Here is a 26,440-nt window from a genome sequence, read left to right as displayed (position 1 = left end):
TCTTCCAGATGATTTGCAGAAGACTGTTAAGTCTGGAGTTTGGGATCTTTCAGGAAAATAAATTGGGTTGATGAAAGGGGTAGAACCAGTCAAAGTTGCAGTGAAGCAGAAGGTGGTGTTTCCTCAGACTCCACAATACCTGATGACAAATGAGGCTATCGAAGGTATAAGACATTTGATAGAACAGTTTTTGGAGCAAGAACTCCTGAAAGAAGTGTTGAGCAGTCCGTGTAATTCACCAATAATAGGTTTGAGAAAACCATGTGGAAAAATTCGACTTGTGCAGGATTTGGGGGAAATCAATGATATTGTGATCAAGTGTTGCCCAGTTGTGCCAAATCCAGCTGTGATCATGTTCCAGATTCCGTGTGATTCTGAGTGGTTTACTGTGTTAGGTATATGTCAAGCATATTCCACAAGAATTCCACAAGAGTTTTCAGAAATGCCATTGATTTTCAATCAAATTTTGAAAAAGAACCTGAAGTCATTGGTGTTGCCTTATCAATCAACATTGGTGCAATACATAGATGATTTATTAGTTGCATCCAAGACAAAGATTGCTTTGTTGAATTTCCTGGGAGACTATGGCCATAAAGTGTCCCTTACTAAATTACAATATTGTCAGAAGCACGTGAAATATTTGGGTCACTTGATTGAGAAAGGAACTAGGAGAATCTCAAGAGAAAGAGTAGCAACAATTGTACAGCTGAAGGTACCAGACACATCAAAGGAGTTGAGGATGTTCCTTGGAATGGTTGGATATTGCTGTCAGTGGATTCCAAATTTCTCAGCTATCTAAAAGCCTCTTCAGAGATTAACTCATAAGGATGTCTCCGGTCCTATAATGATGGATGCATTGTGTATGAAAGCATTTAATGAGCTGAAGGAGAGTTTGTGTCAAGCTCCAGCCTTAGGTATGCCTGATTACACAAAAAGTTTCTTGTTGTTTTGTCATGAACGTGATGGATGTTCCTTACTTGTTTTGACACAGACATATGGAGGTGTCAATCTTCCAGTAGCATATTTTTCAGCTACTTTGGATCCAGTCATAGCAGCCTTACCAGGATGTTTGCGTTCTGTTGCAACAGTGGAACAGACCATTGCTCAAAGTGAGGCTACTGTAATGGGCTACCCTCTTACTGTGAAGGTACCTCATTCAATAGAAATTCTGTTGACTCGTTCAAAGGCACAGTACCTGAGCAATGCGAGATTGTCACAATATGAAACAGTGATTTTGGGAGCACAAAATGTAACAATAAAATGTTGTACAGTGCTTAACCCAGCAACTTTACTTCCGGTTGAAAGAATTGGTTCAGGTAAATTGGATGATACTGAACATGATCGTTTGGAAATTACAGGGCCATGTATAAAGCCAAGGGCAGACATTAGAGACACCTGCCTGGAAGACAATGATCAAATTATTTTTGTTGATGGTTCCTGCTGAAGAGATCATGTGGGCACATTGAGAGCAGGATATGCAGTATGTACTATCATGGGCATACTAGAAACTTCATGGCTTAGAGGAGTATTTTCTGCACAAATAGCAGAATTGGTGCCTCTTACTAGAGCATGCCAGATTTCAGACCAGATGAAAGTAAAAATCTATACAGATAGTCAATATGGATTCGGCATAGTGCATGATTTTGGCCAGATTTGGTCACAGAGAGGTTTCCTAACTTCTTCTGGTTCACTTGTGAGATATGGTGCGAGGATTCATGAATTGTTACATGCTGTTCAGAAACCAGAAAAAAATGCAGTGGTGAAATGCAGTGCACACCAAAGGGGACAGGATTATGTAACTTTGGGAAATGCATATGCAGATCAAGTTGCAACGTTCTGTGCCTTGAATGGTATTTCCTTCAAAGGAAATTGGGAATTGTTGTCTGAACATGATGAAGTCTGTGAAAATTTCACTATGCAGATTGTTGATACTTGACAATGTTCCAAAAGAAATGTGCAAAGATTGGGTGAAGCTTAAATGTATCCAGAGGGATGATGATGTTTGGGTAACACCAGAAGGAAAGATGGTTTTGCCAAATAGTTTGCTTACTCAAATGGCTAGATATTACCATGGTCAAGAAAACACAGGAAGAGATCCAATGATTTGAACTTGTAGAGCAATGAATGGAACTCTAAAGTCCAGACTTGCAAAGATGTGCGCATCAACGAATTTGAAATGGCCAGATTCTTTACCGTTAGTTTTAATGTCAGTGAGAAATACCCCTGACAAGAAGACAGGATTGTCACCTCATGAAATCCTAATGGGAAGAGCAAGAGACTACCAGTAATTCCTGCAAATGCTCTTGTAAATATCACAGATGACATTGTGTTAGACTACTGCAAAGGTTTGGCTGATGTAGTTTGATCTATTTCTCATCAGGTGGAAGCAACTACAATTCAACAACCTCAAGGCCAAGGTCACAACTTGAAAGCTGGTGAGTGAGCTGTCATTAACAAGCGCTTGAGAAAGTCGTGTTTGGAACCATGGTGGAGAGGACCTTATCAAGTGATTCTAATAACAACAACAGCTGTGAAATGTGCAGGGTTACCGAACTGGGTGCATGCAGTCTGCAAGAAGTAAATTAAAAATCGGGACGTGCCCCAATAAAGAAAACTATTTTTATCCAATATTACCCTTATATGTGGGTGTATATATTATATATATATATATATATATATATATATATATATATATATATATATATATATATATATATACATACACACACACACACACACACATATTACCTAGTGGTCACCACTAGGTAGTTATAGTTAGGACCTAGTTTCTATAGAAAAGCATTTTTTTACTTGTCTATATCTTTGCTGCCTGTTGATAAATCTTCAAAAAAAAAAATTCAAAAAGTTGCTGTCTGGAAAGTTTCGAGGTGATCAGTCAAAGCTTTTTCCCAAATTATTTTTCCATAGGGATTTTGTACCGCAATAGGTCCTGAACCACTGGACGGGATTACACCAAATTTGGCAGAAAGCTAGCTCGTGGTCTAGAAGAAACCTTTTTGTTATTTGGTGTAAATCCTTTCAGTAGTTTTTGAGTAATCAAGAAAAATCCAAATGTGCATAAATAGGGACAGGAAGGATTCACAAACGCTCCCGATCTTGTGCTGAGATCTGATTGGTTGCGAACATTTCAACAAGGAAATCTTGGCAACCAACTTGGGACTTGGCTTCAGCCAAGTCCCAGAAAAAACATGAAAAACACAAAAAGGGCCGGGGTAGGGACATCCTGACCTCTTTTCTCTGGTGCTGGGGTCCCAGAGGGACCACCCCATAGCTAAAAAGCATTTTTTTTAAACTTTTGCTGCAAGTCAATATGGATCCGCGGATCTGGCAAGAATTTAAAAAAAAAGAAGCACGGGCTCCCCCGCTTCATAATTCTGAAGCACCCGGGTGGGCCAGGTCTTGGGTGCACTGCCATTTTAATGTGGCTAGGGGACAGCCACCTCCCCAGGGCACATCTCTCCATCTAATGTGTGGGGGCATTGCGGCCCTCACAGCTCCATGGACCACCACCTCCCCGGGGCTTTAATCAAAAGTAATGCCAGAGGCTGCCCTCCTCCCCAAAGGACTGGGGACTGCCACCTCCCTGGGGCACTAATGTAAAACTAATTGGGGCGGGCCACCTGGCCCCACCGCAAACCCGTGGACCGCCACCTCCCTGGAGCACTTTTCTCCATTAATACGGAGGTTGTCACAGTCCTGGGAACCGTCACCACCCCAGGGCTAAAAAATACAATGCGGGCGGAGCAGGCCAGCTCCCCAGCAACCCCGGTGACTGCCCCCTCTTGGGGCTTCAAAGAAATGACATGCAGGGGGGATGCCCGCCCCACCCCCAGCCCCAGGGACTGCGACCTCCCTGGGATTTTCAGTAAATAAAACGCAGGGGGTGCTGAGCCCCCCTGCAGCCCTGGGGACAGACACCTCTCCAGGGCCAATTTAAAAAGACATAGGGCGTCCGTTGCAGATCCCCGGGCCCTGCGGACCACTACCTCCTCAAGGCTACTAATGTTGGAGCGGGCCATGTGGTCCCCCTCATGGAACCACTGATGGCCCTGGGAACCACCAGCCCCCAGGGCCACCTCCTTCTATGTCCTGGGATGCCCTGATTGATTCCAGCTCCCCCCATTGCCAGCCTCACTTGACAGCCTTTTTCCTTCTGCTCCTGAGCAGTTGACGGTCCCTGCCAATGCATGCTCTAAGATCTAGGTTCCTGTCCCCTGGGCCGCCTCCCCTCTGCTTCCAACCTTCACCACCCAGCCCACCAAGTCCTGCCTCCCGCTTCCTGTCTCCCGGGCTTCCCGCCTTTCCTTCACCTCCCAGGCCTATTTAATGTAGGCCACAGCAAAGCCCCTGTGAGCAGGCTGATTCCAGCTAACCCAGCTGCCAGCCTCACTGTCAGCCTTTTGCCTTTTGCTCCTGAGCACTTGGCAGCCACCACAAGGGCACGCTCTAAGGCCCAGGTTCCTGTCCCCAGGTCCATCTCCCGGCTGCTTTCCACCTTCTCCGCCCAGCCCACCAAGTCCCACTTGCCGCCTCCTGCGCTTTCCACCTCCATTATGCCCCTCCCAGACCTATTTCATGCATGCCACATGGAGGCGACAGGGCAGCAGTGCAGTGAGCATGCCGCAGGTGCACCAAAGGCAAGCCTATTTCCGCACATGTGGATCAAGCCGAGTGCCAGGAACCCTGGCCCACTGGAGTCCCACAGGTACTCTGCCACTAACACCAACTGCTGTCTTGCCTCACCCCGCTTCACAAAAGGTCCCTTCACCTGTCTGCACTGGAACCTCAGCTCACGACAGGACCAACCACCTCTGCTGGACCTAACAGGAACCGCCCAAGCCGACCAAGAATCAGCCACCCACACCAACCCAGACCCCACCTGATCAACTCAGATGCCTCCTGCTCAATGCCAGATCACTCTGAAAACACGACATCGAAATCAGGGAAACACCATGTCCACCATTGCCCCGACGTAACCTTCATCACTGAGATGTAACTCGACCCGAGACATTGCCATGGCAACACCCAGTGGCTATAAGATCAAACACCACGACCACACAAACAGACACAGAGGGATGGCATATCCATCATACACAAGGACACAATCACCAGCACCACCACCGATGACAAAACCACACCAGTCATGGAACAGATGAACTTCCAGCTCCGCACCAACAATAACACCCCCATTAAAGTCACCCTCGCCTAAAGGACTGCCAGAACTATGCACCGGACTAAGCAACACCATTGCTGATTTCATCACCCCGCTTGCCATCGAACCCGAACACTACTTTTACCTGGAAGACCTCAACTTTCACTTAGACGACTCGACAGACACAAACTCCACTGAGCTCCTGGAGGGACTGGGCAAAATCGACCTTAAGCAACTAGTCACTGATCACACACACAAAGCAGGACACATGCTGGACCCCATCTTCATGTGTAGCAAAAGAATTTAATACAACCACTCCTCAGAACTCACCGGTTCAGACCTCTCCATCGTACACTTCATCATCGCCGGGCACGCCTGCACCACACCCAAACAACTCAGCACCACCTCCGCAGCCAGTCCAAGGTTACTCAGTAACAGTGGACGCACACCATCGACAGCACACAGCCCGTAGGAACCACCTGCCTGGATCTCATAGTTCAGAACGTCAACGATTTGATCACCAATGCCGTCGATCAAGTCGACCACACCAAAACAGCCAAAACGCACAGATCCACCAAACAAGCCAACTGGTACACACCACAACTCAGCACATCAAAACGCAAGTGTAAACAGCTCGAAAGAACATGGTGCACCAGCAAAACTGCACTGGCAGAGCCACCTTCAAATCTGGCCTCAACTAATACCAATGACGGATCAAAGCAGCAAAGAACGAGGTCCTGACCCATCGCATTGACACCAGTGCCAACCAAACCAAAGAACTTTTCACCATCGTCAGAGTCTTCACCCGCCCATAAGCCAGGGAAAACGCAACCTCCCCTTACAAGAACTATGCAACCCCCTCACCGACCACTTCCCACAACAAGATGGCACCCATCTACAAGAACTTCGATGCCCATCCCTCCAACCCCTGCAGCCTCTGACCGATCACCACTGCCGACTTCCCGCTCAACACCTGGGGACAGCTCAATGCACAAAACACAGCCACCCTTATGAACTCCATCCACTCAAGAACACTTACCGACGCCTGCCCCCACTGACTCTTCAACAGAGGAAAAGAAGAGGTCAGCCCCCAACTCACCACCATCATCAACACCTCGCTAACCACAGTCACCTTCCCCGATGCCTGGTAATACACAGAGGTTAGACCCCTCTTAGAGAATCCTTGGCAGACCCTAGCAAACTCCAGAACTACCGTCCCATTTCACTGCACCTATTCCCCACCAAGATACTGGAAAAGGCCACCAACCTACAACTTACCGACCACCTGGAAATAAACAACTTGCTAGACCCCCCCAATAAGGATTCAGAACCAATTACAGCACAGAGGCCGCTCTGCTCACCACAACTGCACCCTACCTGACAGAGGCGAATCAGCCATCCTGATTCTGATCAACCCCTCCGCCACTTTCGAAGCAGTCTCGCACCACACTCTTATCAATCACCAATGCCAGTTCTGAAGAACAAACATGCTCGATAGATGGCATCCTTTCTCACAGGACGTACCGAGGATGTCCACCTCCCCACTTCACATCGCAAGCCATCATATGCAGCATGCCCTAAGGCTCATTCCTCAGCCCCACACTCTTCAAATCTCATAGACGTCGTCAGAACGCACAACATCCCCATCATCTCCTATGCTGATGACACTCAGCAAGTCCTATCGCTCTCCGCCAACCCCTCCGAAATGAAGGTCAACTTTCACAACTGCATGAAAGATGTCTCAGCATGAATGAGGGACAAATGCCTAAAACTCCACATGGACAAGTACCGCATTCTTCATCTTTTGCAAACACACTGCCCTTTGGAATGAGTCCTGGTGGCCTTCGTAACTCGAACCCCCGCCCACACCAAAAGACCACGCCGCAACATCTGCTTCATCCTAGACAGCAAATTCTCCATCAAATGACAGGTCAATGTCATCTCTGCAGCCTGCTTCCACACGCTTCGCATTATCCGCAAAATGTTCAAGTGGCTCCCCATTGACACCAGGAAGACAGAGGCGCATTACCTCATCACCAGCTGACTGGAATACGGAAATTCATTCTGTGCAGGCACCTACACCGAACTCTTGCAAAACCTACAGTTGATCCAGAATGCAGCTGTCAGACTGATCCTCAACCTACCCAAGAGAGCCCACATCACCCAGCACTTGAAAGATTTCCACTGGCTCCCAGCCCAGAAGACATGCCAATTCAGGCTCCTGACCGATGCCTACAAAACACTCCTTGACCAGGAACCTGCCTACCTGAACCACCGGCTACACTTCCACCACCCCTCTAGGAACCTCTGCTCCGCACACCTTGCCCTCGCACAGATCCCAGCATACATCACTCCCACACCGGAGGACGCTCCTTCTCCCATCTCGCCGCCAAAGCCTGGAACAAGCTTCCCCTTCACCGCCACACCTTGCTGACTGACATCTGAAAGGGGCTTATGACCTGGCTCTTCGAATGAGACCCGCATAAAACACCTAGTTACCCTCGTGGGTGATAAGATGCGCTCCATAAATACAACTAACTTGATTTATTGATTTGCTGAGACTTGGTAGGAGCTGACAGCTCCCACCAGCTCACAGCAAATACTCCGCTCAGATGAAGTGAGAGCTGTCAAATAGTTCTCACTTCATGCGAGTGGAGGTTTCTTGTGTTTCCCTGCCTGCCGAGATGCAGGCAGGGAAACAGAGGAAACATTGCTCTCACATTGCTCTCTGTGACAACAATGCTGGCTCTAACAGGAGGTGGAGAGCCAGATAGGCCCACGGGGGCCTTCAGGCTCCCCCTGTGGTCCCCAATATTGTCACTAGGTGACCTGGGGGCACCCAGGTCACATGGGCGGACCCCAGGGGATGGGTTTCCCGGGGACACTATCGGCCCTGGTGAGGGGGGTCGGCAGACTTTGTCCCCAAATATTTTTACAAAATTACAATTATTTAATACAATTAAATAAAAAATGTTTCAATAATTAGGCCACGGCACGAGTTATAGTTACTTGAGATAACTCTAACTATAACAGGTGATTTTCTGTGGATTGGTATGTTTACAATGTGAGCCTAACTATAGCGTTCCTGTAACCTTTCTTTTTTTAAAGCGAATACATATATATATATATATATATATACATGCATTTACAGGTATATGTACATATATATTCACTGGAATCAATTATGTCATTTGAGATGTCATCAGTGATGTCATATTTGTCATTGACCATGTCATGAGTAATGTAATATGTGAGGTCAAAAGCAGTGCTTTGCGGGGCCCTGAGTTATAGTTAACTAGATAACTATAACTGCAGAATTTCTATGGTTTTGTATATATTAACGCTGAGCTTAACTATTATGTGCCTGTAACCTTTTTTTTTCAGTGAATTTCTAAGGATTTTTTAAATTGTATTTCCTAAATATAATGTCCTGGAAACCTTTGTTTTTTTAGTGAATTTAAATGTTTCTTAATATAAATTATTCTACAATTTCACCTATAAGTTCAATTCAGTAATATATATTTTTAAAAGTTTATAAATTCATTCTTAATACATTTATTCTTTTTATACATTTTAAAAGTAACAATTAACAAATCAATGTAAGGTAACTTCTGTAAACTTTCTATAAATGCAATTAAGAAAGTATTTCTCTTTTTTCTATTTATTTTATGGATTTGTTGTGATGCCACACGAATCCACCTCAGGAACACACCCACACCTCAATTTCTCGTTGGATACACTGAGGGGGTCATTCTGACCTCGGCGGTAAAAGCCGCTTACCGCCGGTCAGAAGGCCGCCACAATACCGCCGCGGCCGCGGTCAGCCGCCACGGACATTCTGACCCACAACTGCAAAACCTCCGAAAATCCGCCCTCCACTGCAGTCCGCCACATCAGCGGCCAGCGGTAAACTGGAGAAGACCAAACCTCCACCGCCACGCCAACAGAAATACGCCCATCCCATTATGACCCGCAAATCCACACGGCGGTCATTCAACCGCGGTATTCCATTGGCGGTAGACCCCGCCGCGGTCAAAATACACACACCTTTACAAACCCCTACCACATTGGACAATTTGAAAGGCACACACCTGAAACCCATACACACACCACTCCCACACATCCAATACCATATAAAACACACCCACATCACCCACAAACCCCTACCAACAAAAACCAGAGACGAAGGAGAGAGAGACACACATCAGAGAATAGATAGCCAGACACACAGAGGCACACCGCAACATCACACACACCACATAGAAGCACAAAGCACCACACACCAACACACACATCATCACATACACCACCCCACACCTCATACACTCCACCCCAAGGCACCACAAAGGCACCCACGCTTTTCGGACCAAGAACTCCGGGTCATGGTGGAGGAGATCATAAGAGTGGAACCCCAGCTCTTCGGCTCACAGGTCCAGCACACCACCATAGCGAGGAAGGCGGAGCTCTGGCAGCGGATCGTGGACAGGGTCAACGCGGTGGGCCAGCATCCCAGAAATCGAGAGGACATCCGCAAACGATGGAACGACCTACGGGGGAAGGTGCGCTCGATGGTCTCACGACACAACATCGCAGTGCAGAAGACTGGCGGGGGACCCCCACCCACTCCACCCGAATTCACAACATGGGAGCAGGAGGTACTCAACATCCTGCATCCTGATGGCCTCGCTGGAGTACATGGAGGAATGGACTCTGGTAAGTACAAGGGCAACCACTTCACCCCACCCCCAGCATGCTAACCCCCACCCTCACCCCCAACCCCCAGCACACATCCTCCCTGAGAATGTCTCCCCAGCACAACCCACCCAACACCAACCCCTGCATGCCACCCCCAAACTATGGACACCCATCACCTAAGCATGACCACTGCACATACCCATCACCCTCCCCCCACAAAACACCCTCACAACACCTCCCCCAAGGGAATGCCAGCACTGGGGGACAAGGGCACCTATAAAACGCAAGCTAATGCACACACAGAAACAATAACCATACCCTCTTACCCCATGCAGGACCCGAACGACAACACACCGGTCAGGAGGGACCAGAAATGTCCATCCCACCCCCAGAACAGGCCACTAGTGATGACAGCAGCTCTGTCGACCTGGAACCTGACGACCAGCCCGGACCATCGGGGACCTCTGGGCAGTCGGTTCCCCTCACCCAGACACAGGCCACTGCAGACCCAACCCCCTCTGGGAACAACCGCACAGCTCCCACCCAGTGGGCCCATGCCTCTGTCTCTAGGACAGGTCAAGCAGCGGTGTGTCTACCACTACAGGGCCCCCAGGGTAACCCACCAACCCAACAACAACAGGGACCTGGGGGCAGTGGGAGTGGGCACACCGTCCAGGGGACAGAGGCCCAGGGAAACAGGGCAACTCGGAGGGCTGCTGTGCGACAGGGGGGGGAGGAGAGGCCCAGGGAACCCACTCTCCAAGAGGCCCTCACCACCATCATGGCTGCCTACCACCACTCACAAGAGACGATGGCGACGGTACTGGCCAGGTTCCAGGAGATCCAGGCACAGCAGGAGCAACGCTACATGGGGTTCAGCGACCAACTCAGCAACATCTCAACCGCTATGGGGAGCATAGTCCAGGCCCTGAACCGCATAGAGGACACGTTTCGGGACCATGTGGCATCACACAGGGCCCCTGTCACTAGCCAGGAACAGGAACAGCCTACCACCTCCGCCGGCGCTAGTGGACAGGAGGCCCCACCACAACGACAGCCCCCCAGAACCCCACCTCCTGCTGAACAACAACCGCCCCGCAAAAGGAGCCTGAGATCAAAAAAACCGACAGAGTAGGATGTCAAGTCCCCCGCCAGCATCACATACCCCCTGAAGTCCTCCCACTGTCCCACATTGCCACCCTGTCAAACCTTGAACTGCCCCTGCTCCATCCTGCCACAGGCGTATGGACAATGCACCTGTGAGACTGAGAACTGGACTCCGCCATGGACATTACTCCACCCCCACCCATCACTGTTTCACCATCATGTACCAATATCTATGCAGTAATAATAAATCACACATTGCACTGAAATCAATCAGGACTCAGGCTGTCTTATTTACAAATGTATGACACATTACATATCAATTACGTATTGTGAACATTGTGAATTACACATACCGAGGTAACTTAGCATTAGTCCATGGGCCAACCAAGCCGAGGTCACGCAGTGGCTCATACAGCACAGAAAAGGGAAGGGAAATTCAAACATCATGTCCATAGGTCTGGGGGGAAACCGACAAAGTTGAGATGCAGGAGGCTTTCAGGAAATGTAAAATGGCATGGGTGATCATTACCTGTGTGCTACTGGAAATACTGTGCTATTACTCTGTCCCTGTTGTCTGTGTCGTCCTCTGAGTCTTCCTCCTCTTCACTCTCCGCAGGCTCCACAGCTACTTCAACACCACCATCTGCACCATCCTCCTGCAGGAAAGGGACCTGACGTCGCAATGCCAGATTGTGAAGCATACAGCAGGCCACGATGATGTGGCACACCTTCTTTGGTGAGTACATCAGGGATCCCCCAGTCATATGCAGGCACCTAAACCTGGCCTTCAGGAGGCCAAAGGTCCTTTCGATGATCCTCCTAGTTCGCCCATGGGCCTCATTGTACCGTTCCACTGCCCTGGTCCGGGGATTCCTTACTGGGGTCAGTAGCCAAGGCAGGTTGGGGTAACCAGAGTCACCTATTAGCCACACACGTTGTCTCTGTAGCTGCTCCGTCACATAGGGGATGCTGCTATTTCGCATCACATACGCGTCATGCACTGACCCTGGGAACTTGGCATTTACATGGGAGATGTACTGGTCAGCCAAACAGACCACCTGGACATTCATCGAATGATAACTTTTTCTGTTTCGGTACACCTGCTCATCGTCTTTTGGGGGTACCAAAGCCACATGGGTCCCATCAATGGCACCAATGATGTTGGGGATATGTCCAAGGGCATAGAAATCACCCTTCACTGTAGGCAAGTCACCCTCCTCTGGGAAAATGATGTAGCTCCGCATGAGTTTCATCAGGGCAGACAACACTCTACTCAAAATCTTTGAAAACATAGGCTGAGACATTCCAGATGACATGGCCACTGTGGTCTGGAATGACCCACTTGCCAAAAAATGGAGGACTGACAAAACCTGCACCAGAGGGGAAATCCCTGTGGGTTGGCGGATGGGGGACATCAGGGCTGGCTCCAGCTGGGCACACAGTTCATGGATAGTGGCTCGGTCAAGTCGGTATCGTAGTATGATGTGGCGTTCTTCCATTGTCGACAGGTCCACCAGCGGTCGGTACACGCGAGGATTCCTCCTTCTCATCGCAAGTCCCAGCGGACGGTGCCTAGGAAGGACAACATGGAGCACAGAGTCAGCCAAACCACAGGTACGTACAGACAGCTTGCACAGTTAAAGAATGGCAATGGGTTGAAAGGCGTCTATGTGTGGCAATGCAAGGCCTAGGCCTGTGTGTCGCATTCAAAATTAAGCCATGTAGGCCATTGAAATGGCGGCTGCCTGACCTGTGAAGTGGGACAATGGGATGTGAGGTCAATGCGCTGGCGGGGCACACCGTGGCGGTAGGCGGTCGAAGACCGCGGCGCAAAGCCGCATTGGTTAACATTGAAGCCTATGGGTTTCAGGAGCCACTGACGAAGTGCGCCGGCGGTCGCGGTACGCACCGCCACGGTACGCACCGCCGCGGGCGTGACCGCCATTTTCTATCTGCTTAATCACTCGAGACCTGATCATCCACAGGAGAGGACCTATACTGCAAGTGCTGCTGTGACCTCGGTCTGGAAGATACAATGGCTGCTGCGACTGGGGAAAGGGCCCCTGCCTTCACGTCTGAAGAGTTGGAGAAGCTCGTGGATGGGGTCCTCCCCCAGTATGCGCTACTCTACGGTCCTCCAGACCAACAAGTGAGTACACCGGGTGCACATGGAATGGGCTATGCCTGTGTGGATTGGGGTGGATGTAAGTTGGTGGGGTGGGGGGCGAATGAGGAGTGCAACGCCCGACACATGAGAGCATGTGCCATATGGCAAAGTTGGTGGGGGGGGCCAATCACATCTAACATGCAGGTCATTGATGAATTCCTCCTTTCCACCCTGTACATGTCAAATAGGTCAGCGCCCATCAGAAGATCGAGATTTGGCGTGCCATCGCCAAGGAAGTCCGGAACTTGGGGGTCCACAACAGACGGGGCACCCACTGCCGCAAGAGGTGGGAGGACATCCGCCGCGGAACAAGGAAGACCGCAGAAACACTGCTGGGGATGGCCTCCCAACCTAGGAGGGGTGCCAGTCGCACCATGACCCCCCTGATGTCCCAGATCCTGGCGGTGGCTTACCCAGAATTGGATGGGCGCTTTAAGACATCACAGCAGACACAAGGGGGTGAGTATCAGCACATTCTCCTATCTTTCTGCGCAGTGGAGGCGTCTGGGTGGGGGAGGAGGGCTGTGGGTGACATTAGGCCAGGGCGCTTTCTGTAGTGTAGTCCTCTCCCTTAGGCATGGCCCTGTGCCCCCGGCCCCCACCTCGGTAGGGTGACAAGTACAGCCATTGAAGGTCCAGCATCTCCCATGTGCGCGTTTGACGTCTCTTGGCCTGTTGTCCTAGTCAGTAGTACTGAGTAGTGTACCCCGAATGCGCGGCTTAGTGCATTAGGCTCCTGTGTCTGTCCTCTCCGCCAACGGTGTTGACAGTCCATGCACTCAACCTGGTCTTCTTTTTTCTCCCACCACCCTTTCTCTTCATCTTCTTGTGCATGTGTGCATTAGCATCATCAGGCGGAGGAGATTTGGCATCGGAGCACGAGGGAGCTGCAGGACACAAGGCCCCGGTGGGCCCAGGAACAGACACCGAGGGCACCAGTGATCCGGAGAGCGAGGGGAGCACCACGACGGGGACCGCTGGTGAGAGCAGCGAAAGCGACATGTCCTCGGATGGGAGCTCCCTAGCGGTGGCGGCAACATCCGTGCCCCCCGCCTCTACAGGTACAGCCGCAACCCAGCGCACCAGCCCCGCCCTCCCAGCAGCCCCTCAGTCTTCGCTCCGTGCCGGTTCGCCCAGGAAGGCGCGCGTCTCCTTCGCCCCAGGCACCTCAGCCCCTGCCCCTGTTGCCCCTGCTGCCCTCAGTGAGGAGCTCATTGACCTGGTAAGGACGCTCATTGTTGGGCAGACGACCCTTTTGAATGCCATCCAGGGTGTGCAAAGGGAGGTGCAACAGAGCAATGCGTACCTGGAGGGCATTCATTCGGGTCAGGCTGCCCATCAACGAGCGTTCACTGCTCTGGCCTCAGCACTGACAGCAGCCATTGTCCCTGTTTCCAGCCTCCCTCTTCTTACTGCCTCCAGCCTTTCTCTGTCTCCTGTTCCTCAGCCTATCCCATCCACACCATCAGACCAGCCTGCACACACCTCAACACCCAAGAGCAGCTCATCCAAACACAAGCACCACAGATCCCACAAACACTCACCCAAGCAACACCCAGATGCAGACATGCCAACAGCCACTGCCACCCCTGTGTCCCCCTCCTCCTCGTCTCCCTCCTCCCTCCCTGTGACGTCTACACTCACACCTGCATGCACCCCAACATCAGCCAGTGCTTCCATCACCACCTCACCCTCCAGTACAGTCCACACTCGTGCAGTCACCACCCCCACTGCCATTTACACATCCCGTGTCCTCTCCCACTGTGTCTGTCACCCCCTCTTCCAAGACACACAAACGCAGGCAGCCACCCACCCAACAGCCATCCACCTCACGACAGCCTACAGCACCAGCACCTTCATCCAATGACAGCACACCTGACTCTCCTATAACCACCTCCTCTACCTCCACTTCCATCTCCACTTCTCCTACCTTTTACCTTGGCCCTAAAAAACTTTTCCTGGCTAACCTTGACCTCTTTCCCCCCGATGAGCTCCCCCATCCATCTTCAAAGAGTCCCAAGATCACCGCAGCCACCACTAGCCCAGCTTCGGGTGTCACTGTTGTGCATGGGTTCTGGAGCCCACCCTTTGCCAGCAGTGACACATCCATCAGCAGCAAGGACACGTCCAGCCCCCCCCCCGGCAAGAGGACCCGCAAAAACAAGGGCCGCCGTGCGAGGAGCGACAGGGCTGCCCCCAAGGAGCAATGTGCGGCCACTTCACCACCCACACCATCTAGGGGAGGCAAGGGCCCGAGAGCCCCATCAAAGGAGCGGAAGGGCAGCAGGAGCGCGGAGAAGGTGGACCCCACATGCCACATCCCAGCTGGGAAGGAGGACACTAAGGAGGCCAGGAGTCCGTCCCCGAAGGGTCCAGAAACGTCACGGTCCTAGGGCGACTGAGCCGGGAGTCCAGGCCAGGTCTGGCTCCCTTGACCTGCTGGATGAGCACCGCTGAACAGGGCCCCGCCGTGGAGATAGGCACCGCTGAACAGGGCCCGCGGTGCAGAAGAGCACCGCTGAACAGGGCCCCGCCGTGGAGATAGGCACCGCTGAACAGGGCCCGCGGTGCAGAAGAGCACCGCTGAACAGGGCCCCGCCGTCTCAAGCACCGCTCCGCTGGGCCCTTCTTCTCAAGCACCGCTCCGCTGGGCACCGCCGTCTCAAGCACCGCTCCGCTGGGCCCTTCTTCTCAAGCACCGCTCCGCTGGGCACCGCCGTCTCAAGCACCGCTCCGCTGGGCCCTTCATCTAAAGCACCGCTCCGCTGGGCACCGCTGTCTTTCCACCGCTCCGCAGGGCCCTTCTTCTCAAGCACCGCTCCGCTGGGCACCGCCGTCTCAAGCACCGCTCCGCTGGGCCCTTCTTCTCAAGCACCGCTCCGCTGGGCCCTTCATCTCAAGCACCGCTCCGCTGGGCCCTTCATCTCAAGCACCGCTCCGCTGGGCCCTTCATCTCAAGCACCGCTCCGCTGGGCCCTACTTCTCAAGCACCGCTCCGCTGGGCCCTTCTTCTCAAGCACCGCTCCGCTGGGCACCGCTGTCTCAATCACTGTTTATGGTTCACTGTGCCCACCATGCCTCCTCCTTGACCAGTGGAGACTGTCATCCACCTGATGGACTGTGGCTTTGCACTCCCCAGGATGGTACAGTGGGCAGCCCACCCACTTTAGAAACATTGAGAGACTGTGGCTTGCACTCCCCAGGATGGTACAGTGGGCAGCCCACCCACTGTAGAGACATTGAGAGACTGTGGCTTTGCACTCCCCAGGATGGTACAGTGGGCAGCCCACCCACTGTAGAGACATTGAGAGACTGTGGCTTTGCACTCCCCAGGATGGTACAGTGGGCAGCCCACCCACTGTAGAGACATTGAGAGACTGTGGCTTTGCACTCCCCAGGATGGTACAGTGGGCATGGTGGCTCCTCGTGGATCTGGCGTCGTGGACTCATGTGGCTGTGGTGTCCCCCCCTTCCCTTCCCCCTGAGGTGCCTGTAGTTTTTACATCTGATGCCCCTGCAGTGTTCTCTCCAAAGGACTCAGGTCTCCTGTGTGGGCTTTGCCCTTATTTCTCAAAACTTTGGCCCACGAACATGATGAATTCGTAGGATGTGCAGGACTTGTTACTTCAGTTATACACTGATGTGTATGTCATTAGTTTTGTTGTGAATATCTTTCATGGTTGTACGATAATTTTCAGGAGCTTTTTGGTACATAAATATTTATTCCAAATTTGATTATGTCCTAGCATTTTTCAGGGGTGTTTGGGTGGTGTCACTGTGACTTGTTGCTCTGCATTGGTGTGTACATAGTTGGGGGGGGAGGGGGGTCGCATATGTGTGTGCCCGTAACCTTTCGTCCTCCCCCTCCCGTGTGTCGTAGGTGCAGTACTCACCGTTGTCGTCTGCGCCGGACTTCGTACTTGTGGTAGATGAGAAGGTAGACGAGAGCAGGTAGGATGTTTAATTCGGGCTCCATGCTGTCCTCCTTCCTCCTGGAGTGCGTAGTGGTGAGCGTTTTCCTGTCCGTAGTCTGTTTCCGCCGTGTTTTTATTGGCGGTGCTCCCGCCCCGGAAAAGGTGGCGGATTGGTGAGTTGTAATAGTGTGGGCGGTACATTGGCTGCCGCCTGGCTGTTGGCGGTGACAGCCGCGCTGTTTGTTTGTACCGCCGTGGCGGTCGGAGTGTTAAAGTGGCTGTCTGTGTTGGCGGTTCCCGCCAGGGTCAGAATCCCATATTTTTTACCGCCAGCCTGTTGGCGGGTTGGCCGCCGCTTTAACACCGACCGCCAGGGTTAGAATCACCCCCTGAGTCTCCATACTTCCTCATTGCAAACCATACCCTAAATCAGTTATTAGGGTTTCACATCTCTCTGGAGACAGACTGAAAACAACAGTTTTCTGGCTTTCCTTAAAAAGCAGAGTTTCAAAGTTAAGGTGTCTTCTGCTGAAGATAAAAGAGAAGGGAAAGAGCAGGACGAAGAAGACGACTTACCACCTCTAAAGAATTCCTTTGACATTTGAAAATATTTCTCCATCCCTTCAGGAGAAAACAAAGTTCATCCAAAATTGTTGTTTGCAAAATGTGCAGCAAAAAAATGTCAAGCAGTACGGTGAAGAAGTATTCACATGGCACAACCTCTGTTTGGAAACACCTGAGCCCCATACATAGAAGGACGTATAACGAGATGGCAAGAGAGAGGGAAGGTGGTACATCATCATAAGCGGCTGGACCATCTGTAGAACCCTTACCACCTGACCAGAAGGTTACTGTCCCACTGTTTCACTAAAACTGCAAGGCATGGTCACTCACTGTGACAAATGCCATATGCCAGTTGCACAAAAATGTCATCAGTTGATCAATTTATGGATGCTGTCAACATACATAATTTTTTTTTTACCTCACCGTTCCATCTTCCATTGCTCTTTAAACGCAAATAGATATCTGAAGAGCCAATATAGAATACATTTCACTTTACATTGTATACTATTACATTACATACTATAAGCAAGTGGGTAGCTACATTATGTCAGTCTGTAATAGGCTGAGTAAGCGTCTGAGTATGGTTCTATATGCGGGTATATGAGTGGCTGTATGGATAGGTGACTGGGTGCATGTATGAATGGTTGAGTGGATATGTGAATGAGTATATCATGGCTCTTTGGGTGTGTCACTGGATGTGTAAGTAGCTGTGTGGGTGTTTGAATTGGTGTGTTAGGGTGTCTAAATGGGTATGTAAGTGGCTATGTGGATTGGTAACTGGCTTTGTTACTGGTTGTTTGGGTGTGTAACTGTGTGTGCAAGTGGCTCTATCAGTGGTGGATAGACAAGTGCTGTGTGGGGGTGTGAATGGATGTGTAAGTCCCTCTGTTTTTTTCTGACTGGGTGCGCGAGTGGCTGTGTGTTTTTACAAATAGGTATGTGAGTGTCTGTATGTGTAGGTAACAGGGTGTATAACTGAGTGTATAGGTGTGTAAGTGCATGTGCTACTGACTGAGTGCTGGATACATGAATGGCTGAATAGGTATGTGTGTAGATGAGGCAGTGCCTGCATGGGTGTGTGAATGACTATGTAAGTGAGTAGGTGAGCGAGTGGGTGTGTGAATGGTTTTATGGGTGTGTGACTTAGTGTCAGTCACTGTCTGTCTATATGAGATGTGGGTACAAAAGTGCTTTTGTGGGAGTGTCACTGGGTTTGTAAGGGCCTGCCTGACTGTGTGAGTGGCTGCACATTACATATTGTTAAATTATATATTTGAAGTAATCACCCACATCTAATTCCAAATACATTAATTCATACTTGATTAATAAAATAACTATTTTCAGTATAGCAATTTATCTTCCACCTTTAGTGCTCTATATTGTCACTTAATCTTCTCTTCTAATCTCCCTTCTATAGTGCCTTTTACTGTAGTGTCTAGAAGCTACACATTTCCTTTCAGCTTGTATAGACATAGGTTTTTAATATACTTTTTTATAGTACAACCTAATTAACATACCTGTAAAATCTCTTTGCTGTTGTCCAACTGTTATTTTAACACTATTAACATCTGCTTTCCACTGCAAATCTCAAATCAGAAATTTGGCAATGCTTCTCCACTCTCAGTAGAAAAGCACCAATAATGGTTACCCTTCCCACTGTCGTCTCACTCACATGCCTGTACTTAGAAAATCATAGATGACCTCTCATCATTTATTTTTGTTAGACCACTTCTAAAGGGGCTCTAATTGTTAACCCTGTCCACTTTTCCTGTAAAGAAACCCAATTTGATAGTTTTTTTATTTTGTAAAATATTGTCAAATACTCCCTACTGAACAATTTTTGTACACCTGTCTGCTTTTCAGCATTACACTGCAGACTCTTTTGTTCCCTTCCTCCACACTCTTTTAGCTCTGTTTCCAGAGTAGCCATGTTTCCAATAGAATCTGCCTACCAGTAGGTCAAAGGTTCACAAGACTTTCTCTCAACAGCATACTAGCTTTACATTAACTGTAGCAGGTGTGATTGACTGTTTACAATTCTATGCATATCCCCCAAAAAATAACCTTTTTTTATTTTTCCAAGGCCAATCACAGACTAAGGCCCTCATTATGAACTTGGCGGTAATGACCGCCGACCGCCGTGAGGACAGTGAACAGGGGAACGCCAGTGGCGGTGGACTGCACACCGCCGAACAATGATGGCAAAAAGTTAAACCTCCAAAAATCCTGCAACCGCCACCCACCGCCAGGGCCTATGACGGCAGAAAGGCAGTACACCCCGCCACCGCCATGCAGATAAATCCTCCGCCCACCAAATAATGATGCACAAATCAGCTTGGTGGATAGTGAATGCCGAAAGACCATTGGCGGTACGGACCGCCGCAACCAGTAATGGGACCCACCAACAACAAATTCACACATTGGCAAGTCTGAAATCCACACACCTGACACACATCCACAACACTCTAAAACGCTCACATACACACCCCACAATCATTTTCATCGCCAAAAGCACGATATTGACAACACAACACGCATACACTGAACCCAACATCACACAAGTCACACACACAAATACACCACCAAAACACATACATACCCCAAACACCATCACAAGCCACACACCCAACCACACAACAGCACCCTCACTAATACACCCACAACACACACCATGGTACCCCCTAGGCACCCCCCTCACAGACAGGGAGCTAAGGACCATGGTGGACAAAATACTCAGGGTCGAGCCACAACTATTCAGGGCACAGGTGCAGCAGACACCCGTGACCAGGAAGATAGAGCTATGGCAGCGGATGGACAACGAGGTCAACACAGTTGGAACCATTCACGCACAAGGGATGACATCCGGAAGAGATGGAACGACCTGCACGGGAAGGTTCGGTCAACGCCATCCAGGCACACCATCGCCGTACAGAAGACTGGTGGTGGTCCCCACCTACTCCCCCTGAATGCACTGACTGGAAGGAGAAGGTCCTGGCTATCCTGCACCCAGAGGACCTCACCGAACTCACTGGAGGACTGGACTCGGGTCAGTCTACTACAATACCTTAACAGTCACCCCACCTATAATGCATGCATCACCCCATCCCTCTCACTACCACCAGGACCCCATCCCCTACCCAGTCCACAACACCCACATCCAAGTTCCCTGCATGCCCACGATCCCACAAACAGATCTCCATCCAGCCCCCTGTGCACAGTCACCTACCCCTGCATGGAATCCCAGTGTCACTACAGCACCCACAATGCACCTCCACCCACCACATAAAATGCAACTAAATGTGCACAAAGGGACCTTGCATGCCACGAAAGGGGGATATAACCATCAAATAGTGCAGAGCAGTGCAGCAATTGCCGATAAAGTACCTGACACCCACCTGTCAATTCCCCCACACACAGGCACCACCATTGATCCCACCCGGATGGAGACGCCAACGAGTGCAAGCCCTCCACCTGAAGATAGAGGCCCCATTCAGGAGAGTGCAGAGGGATGGCTGGAAATAGAGGAACTCCCTGGCCCATTACACTGTCCTGGACTGTCACCCTCCAGAAGCCCCACCCAGGATACCACTGACACCCCTACCACCCAGCCACCATCATCAGCTCCGGCCAAACGACCCCACACCAGTGTCTCCCGGCCACGGACTGGTGGCCCACATGGACAGAGGCCAGGGTCTCCACCGACCAACAGGCAGGATGGTGAAGGACCAACTACAAGTTGGACTGCCAGACACAGGCACAGGGGACTATGGCCAGTGGGAGGGCATCAGTGGTCCAGGGGGTGGCCAAATGATGGATGCTGAGCCAAGGAAGTGATATCTGAGGTCCTGAGAGCATACCACCATGCCAAGGACAGGATGGGCCAGATCCTGGCCACCCTGGAGCATAATCAGAGGCTGCAGATAGCACACCACCAGGAGGCCATGGAGCAATGGAAACAGCTCAATGCTACCGTGGCTTCCTTTGCAGGGGTGCTGCAGCACCAGTACCACAGCCAGCCTGAGTCCTACACCCACCTGCAAGCCCCTACCACTAGCCAGGGCACTGCCCTGCCTCCTACATCAGCAGCAATTACTGGACTTGTGGCACTGCCAGAGGACACACAGGAAACCAGCACCCCTAACACTGCAGCCCAGCTGCACCTTTGCAAACGTTCCCCCAGACCCAGATATACCACTGAAATACCAGCCAAGACCAAGCCCAGCGCCACAAAGTGACTCTGTCCTGAACTGTCTCCCTTGTGTGCCACTGAGCTACCTTTTTGACATGCCACTGCCATCACACCATCTTCCAATGGCCACATGGACCACAACCCAGTGCTACCAACAGCTGAGCATATATACCTGAGCATGTTTTTTTTACCATGTGCCCACTCCCTTTCACTGTCCCAACACTTATGTTTATTTGCCATTTAATAAATACACCTATGCACTCAAATCGTATGTCCCTCGTCAATATGAGATATGAATTGTGATTGTGTATGCATTAGCCAGTTACTATCATAATCACAACTTTATTGCAGGAGGGGATCCAACGCATTGTAGGGTCTGAAGAATGTCACACTGTACCTAATACTGGGTTCCCTGTCACATGCCACTTCAGTCATCATTTAGCATTGCCACTGACAAAAGACACCATAGTACTTATTACATATGTCAGACTGTGAGTATGCAGTATATCAGCATAATTGAACAGTACCTTAGAATCACTGGATTAGCTGGGTCCTGGAGTTGAGATCTACCCCCTCTTCTTTATCACCATCACTCTCATCCCCTCTCTGAGGTTGCAGGGTTGGTTGAACTGCACCCTCCTCTTCCACAAGTGGGATAGCTTTCCTGACAGCCAAGTTGTGCAGAATGCAGCACACCACCACTATCTTACACACCTTTTCAGGGATATAGCACAGGGTTCCTCCAGGGAGATGGAGGCAACAAAATCAAGCCTTCAGGAGACCTATAGTGCGCTCAATCACCCTCCCAGTACGTCCATGGGCCTCATTATAATTCCTCTCTGCATCTCTCCTGGGATTCCTCACAGGTGTCAGGAGCCATTGCAAGTTAAGGTAGCCAGAATCACCTGCAAAAGTGAGTGAAAGAGGACTTTAACAAACTGCCTTTACTTGCCTACAGCCTGGCTGTCAGCTATGTACTGATCCAGTGTCATACACACTCACCTATGAGCCAACCTCTGTCCCCTTGTAGTTGTTCTATCATGTGTGGCACACTGCTGTTTCTCAGGACAAATGAATCATGGACTGATCGAGGGAACCTGGCATTGACATGTGATATGTACTAATCAGTAGTACACACCAATTGTACATTCATGGAGTGATAGTTCTTACGATTTCAATACACCTGTTCATTCACTCCTGGGCGAATGAGAGCTATGTGGGTTCCATTAATGGCACTTATCACATGATGGATATTAGCGAAGGCATAGAATCCAGATTTGATGGCGGGGAGTTCAGCCCTTTGGGGAAACTGGACATATGTTTGCAAGTGTTGAACATAGTCATGCAGGAATTTGGACAGGATGTGGCTGAAGATTGGCTGTGAGACCCCTGCACCCATCCCCACTGTCACCTGAAATGAGCCCGTAGCCAAAAAATGGAGCACAGCACTTGCACAGTTGTAGGAATGGCATGCTGATTTCGATTTGCTGGTTTCAGAACAGGATCCATTAATGCACAGAGGTCATGGATTGTAGCTCTATTGACTCTGTAGGTGAAAATGATGTGACGCTCCTCCATAGTGTCCAGATATACCAGGGGTCTGTAGACAGAGGGGGCCCTCCCTCGACACATGGGTCTGTACCTATGGGAGAGGAAAGAACACAATCTGAGTGTCAACATACACTTGCAACCCATGATGTCACTGTACTTTTCAAAATGTGTCACGTAGGTCACGCACATAAACGGAAAGAATGAGGTACACTGTCAGGCAAATGTGTGCTGAGTTAACTCTGTCATAATGGCATCACAGTGTGGACACACTTCCAAAGATGGGTACATGTGAGGATTGTAGAATAATGTCAGCAAGCGACGAAGGGGAGAGAGATTGGGACCCTGGATGAGGCCCCTGGCCAGGCTATAGAGACGTGGTGGAAGCAAAATGACAGCCTCCTGCCATCCAGGTATGATAGAGTGGAAGTGACTTCATTCCGTTGGCATTAGTCGTCATGGCGGAAGGAGGTGTTCACTGCCGTGCACCTGATCATTGGATTACATGGTTGTCAATGGGGAACCTTGGCCAATCATGATTGCTGCCGGCGGTGACGGAGCACACCGCTGCGGTACCTACTCCATTTTAGCAAACCCTTCACACTTGACTTCTGATTCATGTGAAGGGTAGCACTCCACTGCGTGTGCTGCTGTGTCCTGACTCTGGTCCCTGAGATGGTGAGTGTTACAGGGGAATGGGCCCCGGCCTTCACCGTGGAGGAGCTGGAGAATCTGGTGGACGGGGTCCTACCCCTGTATGCGAAGTTATATGGGAGACCAGAGGAGCAGGTGAGTTGCCATCTGTTATCCGTAGATGTGTGTGATTGTGACGGATGCCTGTATGCATGTGTGTTCGATGTGTGACTGCCCAACCGAAGTTTGTCTGGCACGTCCTGCCTGTGAGTTGAAAAAATGCATTTCAACAATGGCCGTTCCATATGGAATGACATGGCATTTGTATTTGTGCACCCATACTGACGTCTGTTTCTTTGCTCTGTGTGTCCCATGCAGGTCAGCGCCCATCAGAAGAAAGGCCTGTGGCAAGCCATCGCCAAGGAAGTGTGGACCCTGGGGGTCTACAACCAGCAGAGCACCCACTGCAGGAAGCCGTGGGAGGACCTGAGGCGCTGGGCCAGGAAGACTGGAGTGGCCCAGTTGGGGAAGGCCTCCCAACGAGGAAGGGGTGCCCGTCGGACCCTGACCCCCCAATGGCTTGCATACTGGCGTGGCCTATCAGGATCTAGATGGCCACTTGGAGGCAGCACAGCAGTCACAAGGGGGTGAGTAGCAACACTGTTGTGATACCACTTTGATGCTGTGGGATGTATGCATTGTAGTGTCAGGCACTTAGACAGGTGTGTCCCTGCAGTCCTGCCCCCTCCAAGTCCTTGGGATGGTTTAAGGGCTAGTTTTGGCAGCCTCTAATGGCCTATGAGGGGTCCCCTTTCTGTCATCTGGTATTCATTGTGGCCTTATGGACTTGTAAGTGCATTGGCTGGGCAGGGTCTCTCATGGGTGTACGTCACACAGTGTATCAGGTTCATGTTTCATGAGGGTTATTTGGTGTAATCTGGGGTCATGCCCACTTGTCAGGGGCACATTCAATGCATATGTTGTCTGTGCTGAGGGTACGTGCGTGGCCTGGGTGGGAGTGTGTGTGAGCCAAAATGTACTTATAGTCAGGATTTGACATAGTTCTCCCTTGTTTTGTTTCCCCACTCATGTGCACTCCTTTGTGTACATTAGCATCATCTGGCGAGGGAGCTGAGGCACCGGCGAGTGGGGATGCAGCAGCCCACGGTTCCAAGGAGGCAGAGTCGACCGACATCAAGAGGACCAGTGGGTTGGAGGGCCAGGGGAGTACCACGGGGGAGGCAACTACCACTGGAGGAAGTGAGTCTGATGACTCCTCCGATGGCAGCTCCCTGGTGGTGGTGGACCCTAATGGGCCCATCCATTCTTTGCCATCTTCCGCCACCCTCATACCATCACCACCCTGCCAGTTGCTTCCCACCAAGTTGCCTGTGCCCGCTCACCCAGGAGGGTGGGCATCTCCTTCACCCCAGGCACCTCATCCCCTGCCCCAGTCAGCCCTGCTGCCCTCACAGATGAGGCTATTGACCTCCTGAGAACCATCTCTTTAGGGCAGACAACCATCGTGGATGCCATCCAGAGTCTAGCATCCCAGATGCAGCAATGCAATGCATATCTGGAAGGCATTCACTGTGCCATGTTTGGCCTACAGAGATTCTTTCAGGCTCTGGCCTCCTCTTTGACGGCAGCCAGTGTCCTTGGTCTTTTCGTCCCCCCTCCCACCACCTCTACCCCTTCCAGCCCCCCACTCCATTCACCCATCCCAAGCACACATACAGACAGCCATGCACACAGATCAACACACAAGAAGCACACTGAGGGGGTCATTCTGACCCTGGCGGTCGGTGATAAAGCGGCGGCCAACCCGCCAACAGGCCGGCGGTCAAAAAAATGCAATTCTGACCCTGGCGGGAACCGCCAACACAGCCCGCCGCTTTAACACTCCGACCGCCACGGCGGAACAAACAAACAGCGCGGCGGTCACCGCCAACAGCCAGGCGGCAGACAATGTACCGCCCACCCTATCACGACCCACCAATCCGCCACCTTTTCCGGACATTTCCAATGGAAAACGCTCACCTCGAGACACTCCACGCGGAATCCGGACAGCATGGAACCCGAATTGAACATCATACCTGCTCTCATCTACCTGCTCATCTACCACGAGTACGAACTCCGGCGCAGACGTCAACGGTGAGTACTGCACCTACGACACACGGGAGGGGGGAGGAAGAAAGGTTACGGGCATATACATATACGACCCCCCCCACCCCCCCAATATGTACACACCAATGCAGAGCAGGAAGTCACAGTGACACCACACAAACACCCTTAAAAAATACAATGACACAACCAAATTTGGAATAAATTTTCATGTTAAAAAAAAGCACCTGGAAATAATTGAGCAACCGTGAAAAATATTTACAAAAACCAAAAATATATACACATCAGTGTATCACTGAAGTAACAAGTCCTGCACATCCTACGAA

Source organism: Pleurodeles waltl, chromosome 11, assembly GCF_031143425.1.
Source record: "Pleurodeles waltl isolate 20211129_DDA chromosome 11, aPleWal1.hap1.20221129, whole genome shotgun sequence".
NCBI lineage: Eukaryota > Metazoa > Chordata > Amphibia > Caudata > Salamandridae > Pleurodeles > Pleurodeles waltl.
Note: the sequence above shows the minus strand (reverse complement) of the source record.